This window comes from Scylla paramamosain, chromosome 3 (assembly GCF_035594125.1).
Source record: "Scylla paramamosain isolate STU-SP2022 chromosome 3, ASM3559412v1, whole genome shotgun sequence".
Classification (NCBI taxonomy): Eukaryota; Metazoa; Arthropoda; class Malacostraca; order Decapoda; family Portunidae; genus Scylla; species Scylla paramamosain.
Genome location: NC_087153.1, coordinates 14,919,897 through 14,939,193, shown reverse-complemented (window position 1 = coordinate 14,939,193; position 19,297 = coordinate 14,919,897). Strand labels below are relative to the sequence as shown.

General features: G+C 42.5%; 1 protein-coding gene and 1 non-coding gene across 11 annotated transcripts in view; one reads left to right on the top strand and one right to left on the bottom strand.

Moving 5' to 3' along the window:
* The window catches only part of LOC135091114 (uncharacterized), a 544,598-nt gene that overhangs the window by 418,743 nt on the left and 106,558 nt on the right, over positions 1 to 19,297 (bottom strand). The gene's annotated exons all lie outside the window — the stretch shown is intronic.
* Positions 16,772 to 16,845, top strand: Trnai-aau (transfer RNA isoleucine (anticodon AAU)). The gene has a single exon. It is a non-coding gene; the product is annotated as a tRNA-Ile (tRNA).

Below are 19,297 nucleotides of genomic sequence, written 5' to 3'. Positions count from 1 at the left end.
CCCGCTAATTGTCTCTCCCTTAAAAGAAGAAGAAGAAAAAAAAACACTAAAGAAATAGTGTTGCATACATTTAGGGACTTATTTGTGAAAACTGGGGAGTGCCTAAGACTGTTTTGAAGATGAGGTGAGGTTAGGAAGGTTAGTTCAAGGGCTATTGTTAAAGAGATTCGCTGTGTTCAAGGATATGTGTTCAGTGGTATGTGTTCATCTGGATGTGTTCAATATGTGTTCATCTGGAAGTGTTCAATATGTGTTCATCTGGATGTGTTCAATATGTGTTCTGTGTGATATGTTTAATATGTGCTCAAGGGATGTGTTCAGTGAATACCGGGAAAAAATACACACACACACACACACAAAAAAAAAAAATAAATAAATAAATAAATGAAAAAAAAATGAATGAACGAATAAATAAATACAAAACCCATCTCCCTCAGTACACCAAAATTCAGACCTCTCGCTGAATTCTGCAAATACGTCCCTACATATTCCATGTTTACAGGTGTTTGCGAGGCGTGAGGAGGGAAGGCGCGAAGGGAGGGACGAGGCGTGAAAGAGGTGAGGGAGAGCAAAGGAGTACTGCAGGGGGCGAACTACAAGGGGAAGGAAAATATGAAAATAAAGTCAGGTGGGGAACAAAATATTCAGCCACATCAACACCTCTCCTGCCTGGCTGACTAATCACTGAGGAAAGAAAAGTCAACAGCTTGAAAAATGCGATAGGACAAATACTATCGAAAAACAATACATCTTTTTTATCACATTCGCATTATTATTGTTTTTTTTTCCCTACTCCGTGTAAGGAGACTAGCTAGTGAGAGAGAGAGAGAGAGAGAGAGAGAGAGAGAGAGAGAGAGAGAGAGAGAGAGAGAGAGAGAGAGAGAGAGAGAGAGAGAGAGAGAGAGAGAGAGAGAGAGGCAGGCTCGCTTAGCTTCCCGCTCCAAAAATCCAGAGAGAAAGAGTCTGGAGGTGTCCTCATACTCCTCTTTTAACATATTCAGGCCAATCAGTGCACTGCATTAGTATAGTCAACAGGAGACACTCACCACACTGCGCAGACTCAATGTATATTCAAGAGCACCTGAGTGTTGCTTTACCATGCAGGAACCCTTGAAAAATACAGTCAGTATGAAAGTACCGTAGCGACGCAATGCACTTGGAACAATGAGGCAAAGAAATATCATAAACCACAGAAAGCTTAATATCTACGGTGCTATCGGAATTCAGAGGAACATTTGAACATTCCCCTCTGCACGTATGATAACTCCCCGCGTCCCAGTCCTCGCGAAAGCATTGAACTCTCATCCAAACTGCATCAGAGAGGAGCAGGTGAGCCTGGGGAGGTTCTCAGGAAAGCCAGGAATTCTAGGAAATCCCTGAGTGATTGAGAGTGGACAGAGGAGAATAAACGTTTCCTTTTAATCAAAGCAACGCATCATTTTGGAGATTTCAGTAAAGGAACTGGTGTGTGTGTGTGTGTGTGTGTGTGTGTGTGTGTGTGTGTGTGTGTGTGTGTGTGTGTGTGTGTGTGTGTGTGTGTGTGTGTGTGTGTGTGTGTGTGTGTGTGTGTGTGTATGAAAGATAGACAAAATACACTAAAGACTTACTTTGTTACACACACACACACACACACACACACACACACACGGAGAGAGAGAGAGAGAGAGAGAGAGAGAGAGAGAGAGAGAGAGAGAGAGAGAGAGAGAGAGAGAGAGAGAGAGAGAGAGAGAGAGAGAGAGAGAGAGAGAGAGAGAGGCAACAAACCCACATGCATATCTTTTTTTTTTTTTAATGCATCTGTCATTCACGATGTGCATCACTTGGCAGATGTTTGCATTACATTTCAGGACCTAATTCTTCCACGAGTTGAGTGTTACATTGCATGACGGCCGGTAAGTGTTGATTCCACGCCTGCTATTTCGTATGTAAAGACATTTTTTCCGTGGAATGTTGATGCATCTGTCAATACGTCACTTTCATTCCATAATCTATCGCACGTAAATTAGTATCAAATATAAAAAAAAACACTTATTGGCATCGGCATTAGTCAAGCATTTTATAACTATGATGTAAATGATTGGCTTCTCCAAAGTGTAATGCACGTCGGAGCGAAGCAGGAGGGAGTGTAGCATTGTTGGGATCCTACGTGGCTTTATTGCTCATGGGAAGTATTTATCTTACAGCTGAACTCCGAATTTCGTTTATATCCGTAGCAGAATTAAAGTACGGGAACTTAAATACATCTTCAGTCACGGTAGCAAGTCGCGTAACATGCCACACAAACTTTTACTGTGTTTTGTGTCTTACTTTCATCTTAAGTTCTCTGATCCCCCTGGAATCTATTTATTGTCAGACTATAAGGTTTGCAACAGATCAAAAGACTTGAGATTTAGTGAGAACACTAATGATAATAGAAGAATGTAGCACGTGAACAGTTCTTGACTTTGAACACATACGAACATACATGAGTATATACATAACATACATACATACTTCCAATTAATGTGTTGTTTTCTTTCAGTTCATGAGATCACTGCTTTGTTGTTTCATCAGCGGCGTCAAAGTGTTCTCAAAGTGCATGGTCATGAGTGACAGATTTAACTTTAACATTAGTGTTTTATTGAACAGTCAGACAGATTCACATTATACGGTGGGTATGTAAATCAGCCCGGTGTTTATGGTGCCCGGCATCAGCTGGTCCCCAGTGACCTGCGTGAGTTATACAGGTAATCAGGCACCACCGCCCCAGACACACGTTTCCATCCTCTTGGGATGGAAACTCACTATACTTGCTAACGTCCTTACATCTGCCCGGCCACCTTGCCTCTCTTCCCCGGCCCACGACACCCTCCGCGTAAGCTCCCTCCTCTCACTGCCTCTTTAGGCTCGGGAAATGCACGTTTTAAGCTAAACCAAGCACACTTTCCCTTTCCAAATGCCGCTTCCGCAGATGCTTTCTCTTTCCATTAACAAACATGTATAGTTTTTACTTTCTTGGTATCTTTGAGCCGTTATTAATATTATAATTGCAAAGTACAAGATTATGTGACTCATGATTCCCTTTCTTTCTGCTTTGTATTTGGTTTATAGTCAGCATCACACGTCTCCGGTTATCATATCAAATCAACATCAAGGCCGGCAACAGCAGCAGCAGCAGCAGCAGGCACTACCGGGAACTTGCCTTCATCTGTGGCCGAGTGACGGCGAGCTGTCGTAATTATTGGATTTGCATCAGCCGGGATCCTGGTTACTGGCAAAGGCCCTCGAGGCTCTTCTCCGAAGATATTCCGCACTTTATTTCCTCAGTCCCTCACGGCGTGGGTGGCGGGCTCGGCTTTATGGACCTCCCGCGGCCATCGGGATACGCAATTTCTGAAAACGGCGGCTACTGACCCCGCGTGGTTATTAGCTCCAGCAGTATACATTAGCACTATTTCCATCAAGCATTCATTCTTTCCAGGGATTTTTTGTAGAGAGTTAGCGTAAATGGTTCATGTTTAATGCAGCAGCGTGCCGGGGGTGCGTGCGTGACTGTGAACTGCTACTTCACTTCGGGCCAGACGCGGCCCTCGCCGGGCGGCCTTAGTGCCGACTCGCCCGTGATTTGTTACTGCTGTGCTAAAGGTGCGTTATCCAGATCTCCTTGTGGGGCCTCAAGGCGCCCTGTGCTGCTATTGTGACTCACCACGTCTGATAGAAGATTGTGGAAGTTTAATTCTCTCTCTCTCTCTCTCTCTCTCTCTCTCTCTCTCTCTCTCTCTCTCTCTCTCTCTCTCTCTCTCTCTCTCTCTCTCTCTCTCTCTCTCTCTCTCTCTCTCTCTCTCTCTCTCTCTCTCTCTCTCTCTCTCTCTTAGGCAATTCAGTCGTAAAATCATTACACTCAAGTAGAACGCATTCCAGAGGCCAATATTTCTTCTTTCAGAACTAAATTTCATGACATTCCCCAAGCATCTGCTCTCTACCCAGCATTCCTTAATGCAAGCCCTTTGTGTCCACATTTTCCATTCCCCGCACTGCTGAAAACATCTTAATTAAGCGTGGGAATCTTGCCGTATGTGGCTGAATAGGTCTTGCTGGACATCTCTCTCTCCACCATCTAATTGCGCTCACCTCCGAATTTCATTTCCAAGAGTACACGGAAACTTCCACACTCTCTCTCTCTCTCTCTCTCTCTCTCTCTCTCTCTCTCTCTCTCTCTCTCTCTCTCTCTCTCTCTCTCTCTCACACACACACACACACACACACACATAATTACTGGTACATGCGTAAGAAGTTGTGATATTTACTAAAAGCGCATCCTTATCAAACGTTTGATTTTCAAGATTCATTCACCAAACATGACTTAAACTTGAAAAAGTAAGAAAAAAGTAAAGAAATAAAATAACGGGTGAATGCATTTTCCACTTGCAAACTTTAGAGCAAAGCAGTGAGATAACTTTTACATCCTCACGTCAGTTTCTTCCTCAACAACATTAATGAGCGTTATCGTGCTCGCGTCAAACCGCGGATTCCGACTACACCCTGGGAGCAGGGAGAGCAGACCACCGCAGACACGCAGTGAGTACCTCAGCGACACTGGTAATGACCCTTTGAATTATTCTACATTTCAAGACTCCTCCTGTCTGGTACCTTTGGTGTTTTTTGTTTTTTTCCCCAACCAGTTAATGTTTGTCTTGGCCAAAGTCTTTCTTACACAAACCAAAAAGTATGTAGCGAAAGTTTATATATAAATACATAATGAACAATAATGCAAATCCTCGAACGTAGACTAATTTACAGACTATTTCTTTAATCATACGCCACTCAAGAAACAAGCAAAGCAGTAAATGGGAATATCTACGCAAGTCCAGGTCACGTAAAAAATGTCCACTGTCATCACATCTAGACTAAAGGCAAACAAGCAAGGCGGTGAATGAGAACAGCCAAGTCCGGGTCACTTAAAAAATCCCAGTTCCCTTCTAGATTCAACTGAACGGCACCTTTCTTCCTTCCGTCCGTCCTTCCGTCCATCAGTCTCCTCGCCACCCCGCCGTCTGGATCCCCTCACGCGTGGCGCCGGCGGGGCGGTGGGAGGGCAGGGATCTCAACCCTCGGCCGGGAGCCACAAGTCTCAATTAGCCGCAGGGAGTCCGGGAATCGCTACCGCCTCGACGCCTCGCCTGGGACGCCACAGGAAGGTAAACTTAGGCGAGGCTGTGTGCAAAGCCAGACTTTATGATCCAATTATTTTTCCCGCGTGAGTTGTCATGTTTAATGAAATTCTGAGGGAGGGACTGAATGGGAAGGGCGAAAGGAGGGAAGGAAAAAGTGATATATATATATATATATATATATATATATATATATATATATATATATATATATATATATATATATATATATATATATATATATATATATATATATATATATATATATATATATATATATATATATATATATATATATATATATATATATATATATATATATATACACACACACACACACACACACACACACACACACACACACACACACACACACACGCACGCACGCGCGCGCACGCACACACACACACACACATTCTTTACACATCGAGACAAAAAGTATAATTTTTATTCGCTTTTCTTTTTCATTTCCTAGGAACAGGGATAAATTTTCAAATTACCATGTAGTTGTTTTCTTTTTCAACATTTTTTAAGGGGGAAGCGGAGACTCATATTTACTTGCAAATGCATATATATTTTCTTTTTTTTTTTTTTGGTGTGTGGATGGGAGGGATGTAACACCTAATATTTAAATCCATTCTTTTTTTTTTCACATCTCATGACGCGTTATATCCAGGTGTGTTGTTCAAGGGATGAGTTGAGGGAGTGTGTCTCTCAGTCTACTGACATTTCAGGAAAGAGAGTCCCTACTATAATTATCAAACCACCATCATCAGCATTATTTGTACCACCTTCAACAGCTTACTTGTCACCCGCCTCGCCACGCCCACGTCTGGCCTAGCGGTGGGAGGACGCTGCTTGTCTTCCTTCTTCACTCTTCTCATCTGTCTTTCTGACATGCCTGTCCTTCCTCGCATATGCTGTTCTTGTTCTCTCCTTTGCCTTCCTCCTTAGTAATGCTCTGTCGTGCTCGCCTTTTCCCTACTCTTTGCTGCTGCCCTGCATCTAACAACAACAACAACAACAACAACAACAAACCAAGCAACAAATATAAATAACAGAGACGAAAACAAAGCAAGAATACAAACGACAATAAAGATCGCCAAAGGAGAGACTGGAGAGGAAGAGAGGGAGGAAACAGGGCTTTGAAAGGGAAGGCACAATGGAAAAAAAAAAACGGAGGGAGAAATGAGGCGAGAGAGGGGTGGAAGATGAAAGAAGGGCGGAAGCTGGCCAAGTTATTGGACTTTTTATCATCACTAACCAGCGCCATCATCATCATCACCACCCACCACCACTACCACCACCACTACCAAACCATGGTAGCCCGCCACAATTATTGGTAAACTCCACCCCGACCCTCAAAGGCCTTCACAGGTGCAACCAGCGCCACAAGCAGGGCCACTCTATCGATAATGAACTCATTACCTCCACTGCCGCCACTTAAACACACCACATAAACCTAAACCGCCACCCAAAAAACACAACACAGAAACATTTTTATAACGCTGAGTATTAGCAATTCTACTCATTTATTAATCAAGACTTGAATTTGTGTATTAATTAATTTACCGTCGCCGCTGTGCTTGCTGCTGCTGCTGCTGTTGCTGCTACTGCTGTTGCTGTTACTCCTGCTGCTTGCTTCTGCTTCTGTGCTATCGCTTGATATTAAAGCCGATCGTCGTGCGGAAGGTCTGGCATTCATTTCCTGGCCGATCAGGCACATCCTACCCCCAATGGCAGACAAAGTTGGCAAAGTTAGTAACACGAATTCCAGCAGCAGCCCGCCGCTAAATGTTCCGAGGGGAGTTTCGGCAAACGTTGTGGGGTGAAGCCACCGTGCCCTCTCGCCAGCCAGCACTGCCCCGGCGCTGCTCCTCGCGGCGTTGTGACGTGCTTCATAAACATGTGTTCCCCACCACTAAAATAATAATGAAGTAAATTATTTAAATAAATAAATGAGAAAATAAATAAGTAAATATATAAATTAATAATTAAATCGTTGCATTAAACACTGTATGAGGCAAAAAATTAGAGGATTAAGGAGGAAAATGTTGAAGATGTAATTCCCCTTTGTAACTTTTAATAATCATATATTTAATATTTCTCCATATAAAGAAAGCATCGTCTTCACATTGTGTTCTGAAGTATGACAAAGCTGTCTGAAGTATGACAAAGCTGTGGTTTGTCAGGACGCGCGTGTCCACTTAGTCTAATATTTCCTTAGAAGTTCGTGCACTTGGTGATGAAATAAGGTTTCTGTAACAGTCATGCACAAAGAAAGTCAACTTCAGACGAACCATGAGGAATTCCATCCAAGCCCACGAGCCTCACCCATAAACAGGGCAAAGCATGAAATCTCTTCAGTAATATTACGCACTGCACAGAACCTACGCTCACCACACTGCCTTACATCATCATTTCCAAGTTTATCAGTTCCCTCAGAAAACAATCCACAATCTCAGATTTAAACAGCGTAATTAATATTCCTTCTATTAGTGAGAAAATGCACCAGAACTTATTGCGGACACACACAATCTTGCACCTCCAGCACGCCATCACCTGTGTCATGGGTTGCTGTACATTCACCACTGCTTGCAAGTAATAAGAAAATCAGCCACTTACTACTTCACGCACTCTCAACGAGGTCATAACTGCATTTTGCGTGTCACGGAACAGAGGAGGCACCTACCCACTCCCTTGTGATAAAGATGAACGCGATAACGTGTCTCCCCATTGAGGACATTCACGTCTTGCTCAAGAGTGGCCTTTGTTTTCAGCAGCTACCAATGGTCACAACGGCTTTATGGACAGTTATACAGGTGACGCACAGTCAGGGGGAAGGTAAAGGTGTATCAAAGGCAAAATACTCACATGAAAGTATGGTGTGTGTATGAAAGGTCACCCTGTGCACACATTACACTTCGAGAGGCTGCCGATGTCTGGCTCATATTTCAGTACAGTAATGTTTTTACGATGCAATGTTTTAACACCAACTCCCGCACACTTTACGAGTCACAGTTTGGCAAAATCTATGTAAATAAATTCTGACCTGGGATCTTAACTTAACAAAACGCACGGACGGACAAATAATTCACGATTTTTTTTATCTAAATAACTGCAAGAACGACAGGGTATTTCAGGCTACATAACCAACTCACCACCCCTCTGCATCATGGGCAACATTTAATACAGAATGTAACACATGCAAAGCTATACAGTTAAAAAACTCAAGTCCATACCAATAAAATATTAAATAAATAGTTTTCATATGCCTCCCAAAACAAATAAACTGGTAACTTGTCTATTCCCACACGCACGTCCAACTCCGGGCCGTTTGCACCATGCGTTTGTGTTGGTTCGCGTGTAGGCCAGTGAGGCCAGCGTGTAGTGCAGTGTTGTGGCAATCTCGCTGTCCTTTGACGTCTAGTGCTCGTCGGCCACATGCACAGAAATAGGAGTGTCGCCCGCTGAGTTACGAGGCCCAGGCGATGGAAACTTTTAAGTTAAGGAGAGGAGACGAAAAGAGACGAGAGGAGAGGAAAGTGGAGACAGAGGAAAAGAAACAAGAGCGTATGACGTGGAGCAAAAAAAAAAAAAAAAAATCTTGAAAAAGTAAAAATGAGAGGAAAAAATGAGAGAGTGAAGGGCAGAGGGAAGAGGTAATACGAAGTGAAAAAAGAATGAGGATATGAGAAGAACAGAAGAAGAAATTAAGGGAAAAAAAAGTTAAAGGGACCAGAATTGAAATTTGAAATTGAATGATCTCAGTCGCATGAAGGTCACATATATGCAGGTAGCAAGGATTACAAAAAAGCACTGCCTCTGCCATCGAAAAATAGGAGGGACAGGATTGAACTTGTGACCAGACCAATGTACCTTTACTCGTACACCGCTGGGACACCCGATCCCCCGAACAATGACGAGAGAAGACGAAACAAAACATGACAAGGCGTGGCAGGATAAAACACGAGACGATACTGGAAAAGGAGAGAAGTAAGAAACATACACGTGTGAGCTCTGCGGGAAATGGTAGGCATTTACGTGTGTGTGTGTGTGTGTGTGTGTGTGTGTGTGTGTGTGTGTGTGTGTGTGTGTGTGTGTGTGTGTGTGTGTGTGTGTGTGTGTGTGTGTGTGTGTGTGTGTGTGTGTGTGTGTGTGTGTGTGTGTGAGAGATGAGAGAGAGAGAGAGAGAGAGAGCGAGAGAGAGAGAGGGAGAGAGAGAGAGAGAGAGAGAGAGAGAGAGAGAGAGAGAGAGAGAGAGAGAGAGAGAGAGAGAGAGAGAGAGAGAGAGAGAGGGGGGGGGGGGGGGCAGCGCATGATGCATACACACCTATAAACATCGAAACAAAAACACTCCATAAAACTGTACACACTGCTAGAGAAAAAAAAAAAAAAGAAATATAAAAGAGAGGAGAAAACAACAACAGATAAAAAGGCCAAGGAAAATATATATGCAAGAAACGAATGGCCCCCTCCCCATAAATCAAGCCGATGTCCCTTTGGGGGGATAATATTCAAGGCTGGAGACATGCTGGCCGCCCTCCCTAGACACAGAGGGACACAGGAACACACAGGCACAAAGGGATACAGGGACAAAGAAACACATGAGGGACATAGGGACACAGACAGACAGACAGGGACACAGGGACAGATGAATATAGGGACACATGGACACAGGGACAAAGGTACACAAGGTAGAGGGGGCAGAGGGACACAGTTACAAAGGGACACAGGGATACAGGAACATCAAAGGAGGAATATAACAACACCGCCGGAACTTTATTGAATAACTTTATCTATTTATTTTTATTTTTCCTGTGTATTTTCTTTTTTTTTTCGAAGCAGCATAATGAATGAGTGAGATTTCTTTTTTTCCTTTATTTTCTTAGATTTTTGACTGATTTTTTTTACATAAAACAACAATAACAACAACAATCACATACACAACAACAGTAACAACAACAACAACAACAATAAAGCAAAACAAAACAACAAAACATTACATCAACAAAACAGCAAAACAACAACAACACAAGGCAAAATAACAACAAAGCAAAGGAACAAAAAAAAAAAAAAATAGTAACCACAACACAATTTACCACTCGTTATACTGACAAGGACTCGCCAAGATTCGTGCTGCACTTGAATAGTTCTGTTAATAGCGACTCTCAAGGTGATGTTGAACAGATCACTTGTGTAATGCGTGTGAACAGTCACTGCCAGGAATAGATAAAGTAATCGACTGCACTTACTTCCACTGTGCTTGCTTTGTCTTTTAGATCTTAATGGTACGTCATTTAATCAGCTGACAATCTTCTTATATTTGATCAAAGGACTTGAGTGATTGGGGAACGTTACATACATTGAAGGTCTGGTGTTATATTTTAATCGACTATTGACTGTAACTGTAACTCGCTGCCTTACGTAACTGTTAATGACAAACCTTGTACGGTTTGTTTCAGTTGCCTCTGCTGAATACTCTGAATTAATTTACGTAAGTGTCATTTTGTAACCACAGGAGAAACAAAAAACTGACGACCGCTCCCGGGTTTCAATAAGGAAAGTGTTGTTCTATTGCACTGTGGAGGTTTCGTGTATATTCTCAAACGTTTCAGCGTCGTATCTGAAATACTTTTGTCAGGATATAATAGAAGTTATTGAAGTTTCCATGAATATTTCTAAGGTCCAGTTTATAGCTGAACATATATTCAACCATGCGAATTTGAAAAAAAAAACAACCATGAAAACCTGAGTTATGATGGTATACGACCTTTAGAAAACAGTCCTTAATTAAGAGAGACCGCAGCGTCCAGGAGTACCGGCCTTAGGGTAATGGAAATCTGACAGATCCGCATCCCAAGGCTTCGTGCAGCAAATGTGTTACGCAAATAGGTAACATTCTTATGGCAACTCTCGCGAGGAATTACCCATTAAAAAGTCGTTAAAGTATACCGCAAGTTATGTAGCCAAGACCACATCACTCTGCCAGACTTACGAGGCAGTGTTGCTACACCTAGCCAAGAAATTAAGAAACTGCCATGAAGTAAGATTAAACTCGCAACCTTACAGAAGATTTTACCGTAAGGAACTATAAATGACACGGATATATTTCAGAATGTAGAACGCTTGTGTTTGTGTGTGTGTGTGTGTGTGTGTGTGTGTGTGTGTGTGTGTGTGTGTGTGTGTGTGTGTGTGTGTGTGTGTGTGTGTGTGTGTGTGTGTGTGTGTGTGTGTCACGGAGAGCTACTTCAACTTCACTGGGGTTCTCTGTTTATGGCGGACTCACTTAGCCGGAGGAAAACTAAAGAGCGCCAAAGGAAGAGTGAGTCAAAACACTCCAGCACTCGTTCACGCGTCACGTGCACCTACACAGGACAAGAAAATTCACATAACATGCACATTAATAATAAACCTTAATACCCTGTGATCCACCTCAGTAACTAAGATCAACTAAGAAAACATCAGCCACACGTGCAGGGTGTCACTCTCCCGTGGACTGCGTGGACTGAGGTTTCACAGGGACGAAACATTTTTTTCGCTTTGTTTTTTCTCGCACACCAATTCGCGCTAAAGTTCCCAAAGAGCAACTTGGGAGTCTTTTTGTACACCTCTCACGCTGAGCTGACGGTAGGCGGGTAAACATGGCTGGAATTTTATCTTTTATTGACAATCTACTTAATTTTTGACCTTGTATAACAAAGCACCATAATACTTATCAGGCTGGTGTCGACTGTCACAGGAAAAAAAGGAAACTAGGTTGGAAAATGACATCCGCTAACGGCTAGCATTACACACTTATGTACTACACGAGCTTCAGATCAACGACCTTTGCTGGCTACACACACACACACACACACACACACACACACACACTCAGGAATTTCAATATAGCTCATTTTTAGCTCAGTGAAGAGCATTTTGTCCGTTAATACATTCTCAATACCAAGTAAAAGTGCAGTAACTCGAGAGCAATGCCGTGCAACAAAAATCACCGCGTACCCCGTAAATGTGTAAACACGTAGAGTCGGGAGTAGTGTTGCGGCTTGTGTTATGCTGGTGGATGACATCTTGAATGGAGCACAGCGCAGGACGCAAGCAAGGTAAGTGTGTTTGTATATCGTCCATTTTCTGCCTATGGGATGAAATAAATGGACGTGTAATCTAAAGGTAAATTCTACTTAGAATATAAATAACCTAATTCAGGAGTTGTAGAGAAAACAACATGTGTGTACGGGGTGGCGGGGGAGACTTTCGTGAATGAGACCGAGTAAAAGAAAGAAAAAGAATAATGTCTCATCTTTAAATATCCCCGAGAGATTCTTTCAATGTCGTCTTCTGAAATCCTTCATTTCAGTCTGTCCTCCCACGAATGATGAGGAAATGAGGCGAGTTGACTTACTCTGATTAAAAGATCGCCAGGGACGGTCAAGTGTCTGCCAAGTATCCCTCTCTCTTTTTTACTTTTCTTTCTTACTTAATATTCACTGAAATCACTGATAATTGAAGTGAAAAAGTAGATTGCCAGAATAAAAATGCAAGGTGTACATGATTAAACGGTTTTGAGAGGATAGAAATGACCACGACCACTCCCCCTCCACAAAACACACACACACACACACACACACAGAGACACACAGAAAGAGGAAGGGACAGGGAGACAGAGAAAAGGAAAAAGGAGAGAGAGAGAGAGAGAGAGAGAGAGAGAGAGAGAGAGAGAGAGAGAGAGAGAGAGAGAGAGAGAGAGAGAGAGAGAGAGAGAGAGAGAGAGAGAGAGAGAGAGAGAGAGAGAGAGAGAGAGAGGGTGGTTTCTCATTGTGTTCAGATCCAACATTCCGCCATTGCCTGTCTTCTCCTTTCCTCCTGCCCACCATCTTTCATCGACACGCTTCTTTACTTCCCCCATTCATCTATTCCTTCACCTCACGCTACGTCTTCCTCCTTATTTATTGTTATTCCCGACTCACCACAACTTTATTTCATCCATTCCTACAGCATTCCCGTCACAACCTCCCCTTCTTCCTTTCCTGCTTCACATGGACTCACCTCCCCATCTCCCCGCCTCCCTTCCATCCCTCATTAACCTCACGTGCAGCTCGCGGCGGCCACTCAGACTTCCCTCCTTGGTATGTCCTCGGGTCCCGCTCTTCGTGGATGACTGCTCTTCCTGGTAATTACGTATCTTGTTCCCCCAGCGCTGCATTATTCCCTTCCATACGTCCCTCACGCGTCACACAAGGAAGGCAAGGAGCAGCAGTATTCATAAAAAGAATCCGGGTAATTGGTGCTTGGGAGAGTTACTCGGCGCGCGTGCAGACAGAGGTGGTCTTTGAGCCTTGGGTTTTATAGTCATGCATCAGGCCAACACCGCCACGCCGCAGGTAAACAGTGAAAAAAAGGAAAACACGTATGTCAACATGGGAAATGTCAATATGTAAGAAGAAAAAAAAGTGATGGTGAATAAAATTTACTCAAGCAAGAGTTGACAATTTTCTAAATCTTGTTAGCCCAATGTAATTAAAAGTAAAAGTCACAGGATTTTTTATGTCAACATTTTTTTTGTGAATGTGAGTCGAGAAAGCCGTTTTCTTTTTTGTCCCTCCTCTTGCTCCCTTACATTTTTATATATATTTTTTTTCTAGTCTTTGATCTTTTTCCATTTTTTTTTTTTTTTACTTTCAAGGCGGGAGGGGAAGTTACAGATCAGCGGAGCATCCCAAGAGCACAGAGGCAGAGGTGGTGGTCTGGACGCAGCGGGGAGGACGCCCCTTGCCACCAGGATCACTGCACTTGTTACTGAGGAATTGATTGACGGGATGAGAGACTGAGGCGGCCTGGACGGGGACGAGGGAAGAGACAGAAGGTGGATGAAAGGAGTAGCAGTGATGATGAAGGCTGGGGAGCGGCAGGGACGATGGAGGTCGTTAGTGGTTGTGGTGGAAGAAGTAGTAGTAGTAGTAGTAGTAGTAGTAGTAGTAGTAGTAGTAGTAGTAGTAGTAGTAGTAGTAGTAGTAGGAGTAGGAGTAGTAGTAGTAGTCGTGGTGGCAATGTAAATGAAGAATATGGAAATATGCCGGTAAAAGTAAGGGATTAATAAAGTAACGAAGAATAATCATGATGCTCTGAAGGGGAGAAAGAAAATAAAGGCAGGAAGAACACGCGTAGGATACGAGTAATAGGGGAGTGAGAGAGCGAGAAAGCGAGTGTGTGTGTGAGTAGCTCGGGGCGAGGTGAGCGAACAAAAGGTTGGGGAAAAAGGAGGTAAAAGGGAAGGTTAGAGAGGAACGTGGAGATCAGGTCAGCACAATGCGAGGAAAGGCTGCAATCATGGCCAGGGAAAAATAGAGACAAAACTGTGAAATGAGAATGGCCACGTCAACTGTCATGACTCTTGTTCAGGATTCTTTGGGAGCTAAATAGTGAACGATACATTCCCTCTCTCTCTCTCTCTCTCTCTCTCTCTCTCTCTCTCTCTCTCTCTGTCTCTCACATTAATAATGATATATCGATAGGAACGTTTCTTTCTAGCTTCGACATTCAACAATTTCCTCTCAGCTCTAAGCATTAAAAATTCTGATTTCTTATATTCCATCGACGTTACTTCATAAAAAACAGCGCTATTACATTTAACGCCGTAAAAACACGACACTCTTCAGCTCAGTGGTGATGAAATGCAAGTAGCAGCGGCATGGTGAGGCTGGAGCGCTTCCTGTCCACGGCAGTTTATTTCAATGCAGTGAAGCTTCATGAAAAACGATTTATATGTATTGGTTCGACTGAAGACTGAAGAATTTTTTTTTTTTTTTCATTAAGCAATAGTAACGTGAATGTGATGCTATATTTTTCTTGCGGCAGGTGGAATACTGGGAAGGAACAGACAGTTGAAATATGCTTACAGATTTTCAACTAATACAAGACACCACCATCTTATGACTATCATCATTATTACCCACTGCAGGGCAAAGGCATCTCCAGTCTTTTCCACTCATCTCTGCTGGCTGTGGGAACTATAGGGGTATGAGGATGGGAAAGTTCTACCAATATATATACTTTGCTGATTCAAGATGTCTTGCAGGAAACACACCTGGCCTGATTCCTCTCGATAGACCTGCCTGGTATAAATGCACTTGTTTGTTTTCTGCCTTGATAGTAATTAAGACATGAGAGATTCTTCACCATGGCACAGCAGTGTTGCAATGAAGAGGATAATCTTCAACGACTTGTCTCACTGCCTCCAGCTCCATTGACAGTTGTTCAGTTGATGCCCTCTGCTTTCATTGCTAAGTGGCACGTTTCCTTAATTACTAACCTTTCTGAATCATATTTTCTTGTTCTACAACCACCTTCTAACATTATACTGTCTAGAAATGGCAAAATATGTTCATCTTTATCTTCTTCTTTCTTGTAAAGGTATTTAAAAATTACATACATTGTTTTAAAGAGTTGTGAATAATTGCATATCGCAGTGAAAGGGCAGTGAAAGGGCTAACTTAGAGTATCGTTCCTCGAGCAAATACCACAACTAGACCATCGTGGCTACTGGCAATATATATATATATATATATATATATATATATATATATATATATATATATATATATATATATATATATATATATATATATATATATATATATATATAAAGAAAGAAAATATTGGTGGGGGGGAGATCCTTTACTTTCCAGACACTTTTGTATCTTTTGTATTTTACCCAGGAAGCATGAGTGCCGCAGTGCTGCGCCAGTACTCAGACACCAGCCTATCAAGTGAATGTTAACACGATCAAACGGGTCTTCTCTCTCTCAAATTTTATTGGGATGAAAGCCAATTATTATAATAATTATTATTTTTTTTTTCTGCATCGCATTAGACGTTCACCAGCCACACAGGGAACTGGCTGACCGCTGTGTGGTCAGGATCATACACTCAGCTGCTAATGGATCGTGCACCGTATGAAAAAGTCAGTATGTGAATTGTTAGCTATTTCGCCTTGTCGCCGCTTGTAATATTACCCCAAAACGACCACCATATATCACGCGTGCCACTAATGGACGCTCACCACTTTTCGTCAACAAAAAAAAACAAAAAAATAATAATAATAATAAATAAATAAAGACAAAAATATATGTATTGTTACAGTTTCACACCGAGGTATATTACATTCCTGGGGGAAGTATTTGGATAATAGTGGCTATTTTTCACGCGACTGAGCGCAACTAATTCTTTAAGTGTAGGATGAATAAGTACGCTTCGTCACAAGACCAGCCAGCGCTTGCGTAACGCATCACGTAACGATTACTGGGACACTAAAGATCAAACTTTTGTTAGATTTATGCACCGAACGCTTTTTTTTTCGCCTTATGTTGGACAAAATTACACTGTGGATGGTGACGGCTTTGATGTCAAGCCGTGCAGCCAACTAGTGCTCCGGCTGTCACCTTCAGTCCATCAGGAAAGTGACGGGAGGTATGACCGCCACCGGCAAGCCAGGTGTATATATCCAGAAGTAAAGAAAAAGGTAGATTATTCGGCACTAAACTATTCCTTTTTTTCAGATTCATCAAATCATTCCCTACAACTGAAAACATTATTTTTCTCTCTCTCTCTCTCCTGCCCTCACTGGCCTGTTAGCTCAGTTGGTTAGAGCGCCGTGCTAATAACGCGGATGTCGTGGGTTCGATCCCCATACGGGCCAACAAAGGAAGTCATAACTTTTACAGCTGCTGACAAAAGAGCAAACATGATGCGGGGCTTCATTTCAAGAAATATAATTTAAAAACTGCCAGGAATAGAAAAGTAGGAGGAAGAGGTGGGGGAAGAGAGCCTTGCCTTGTATTCATCACGTTCTTTCACACTTAGTTCACTAGTAGTAGTAAATAGATAAATATATACTCTCTCTCTCTCTCTCTCTCTCTCTCTCTCTCTCTCTCTCTCTCTCTCTCTCTCTCTCTCTCTCTCTCTCTCTCTCTTTCGTTCATCAATTATTCTTAACCCTCACGGAGCACCAAGTCTCTCCCCACACAACCTTAACAGGTCATTTGCAAGCCTTGCGTTGCACAGCTGTGGCTCTCTCGTGTGCAGCGAAACACTCGCCTCGCCACCCCGACTGGGCCTTCATCCACCATTACCATCATCCTTCTGACGAAATTCTGGGCTGAAAAGAAGAAAACTGCATATACTGTATACATGTAATATAAATTCATCGATGTTAATTAATCATACGCTGATGTTTGCCGTATTTCCCAGCATTTGTGTGACATTTCGAGAGTCCTATGTATTATACATTATTTGAGTGTCTGCATATAGTGGAGAGGTGAGGCAGTTGATGCTTATCTTGTCAGGGGAAGTGACAGCCTGGTTATCACCACTACTACCACTACCACCACCAGCACCACAACTAGCACCACCATCACCATCACCACCACGAAGGCCTGGCCACCTGCCTTCAATACAGGCCCGCTTTACAGTCCACCTGCAATCACCTCATGTTTACGAGACATCAGGTAAAAAGGAAAACGCTGCTCACCTGAAATACACATCCTCGTCTCGTATTGTTCCTGGCAACACACGTGAGGTACGGCGCTTTGGAAGTGTTATCCCTGTCTGCTACAGTAAGATAACTTCATTTTGTTGTGTGTTAGTTAACTTTTACTGAAGCCGCAACGAGGGGAATATATAGCCTGGTGTCAAGTATAATGGCGGCAGCAGGTCACGTGATGTGGGGAATGGTGGTATTTTCAGCCTCATTACTTATTACACCATTACTCCAAACGGGGCAACGTTACTCTTTAAAGTAATGAGCTCCACGATGATTGGATGCAACACACGTGTACCTCCGCCTTTATTAATTATTTTTTTCCCTTCTTTTCAATGTACAGCAGTCGGACTGCAGCTGCTGCGTGGGAAACTTTAATCTGACAGCAATGACACTGACAAGTGAACGAACACTCCCGCAATACAACATCGAAAAGTCACGAAAAAAAGAGAAAATAATAATAAATGACAGCTTGCAGTTGCCTGACTGAATTGTCAAAAGTAGAGCCAATTACGTTAGTGCCTCATGCGTATGTCGTAATGTAGTACTGGGAACACAATAAAAGTAAATCAGAGGAAGGTGAAGCACACTGAAAGGCATTCTGGGAAGCGTATTGGGGTAGAGAAGCGACGCTCAACGCACGGCGGAATGCACACACGCATCATAAACAGCGTAATGCAAGCAGCCGTAACAACACACGCCGCCAGACCCTAATGGCCGGACTACGTAGCGACGCGTCCAGGGAATGGCAGGCCCCGTCCGTCTAGTGGGGCGCAGGACCACTTAAATTACCCGTAATGATGGACCCCTAATGGCCGCGACTCATGCACGTGTGTGTATGTGTGTGTGTGTGTGTGTGTGTGTGTGTTTTCTCCTTCCCACGTCTCGTTCAGCGCTCGTGAAATAAGTACAGCCACTCACCACTCACCGTCCGCTGTTTCCCATCAATAGTGGAAGGAGTTTTCTATATCATAATGTGAGAAGAAAGTCTTACTAACACAGAATCTCTCTCTCTCTCTCTCTCTCTCTCTCTCTCTCTCTCTCTCTCTCTCTCTCTCTCTCTCTCTCTCTCTCTCACGACCATTAACTCTAACCTTATCTCCTCCTCTCAACACCGAGGTCGTCTGTTTCCTCTTAGCACCTCCTTCCATTTACCTCACGGTTCCCACACAACGACCACAGTACCTACTTTGTGCCTATGTTACTGTTAGTGGGCACTGACTTGACTGTCTTCCAAGTACACGCGCTTATTTTCTTTGTTCACTTATACAGCTAAAGGCCACATCAGGAAATACTTCTACGCAATACCCCGACTACTTTCGCAACTCTAGTTGAAGCTACGCAGGTTTTTAAAGGTGTTTTCACGATTCTAGTGACAGATTAACAAGATATATATATATATATATATATATATATATATATATATATATATATATATATATATATATATATATATATATATATATATATATATATATATATATATATATATATATATATATATATATATATATATATATATATATATATATATATATATATATATATATATATATATCATTAACAGGAGAAATATTATTGAAAACCTGGCTAATCATTTCTGTGGCCTTTG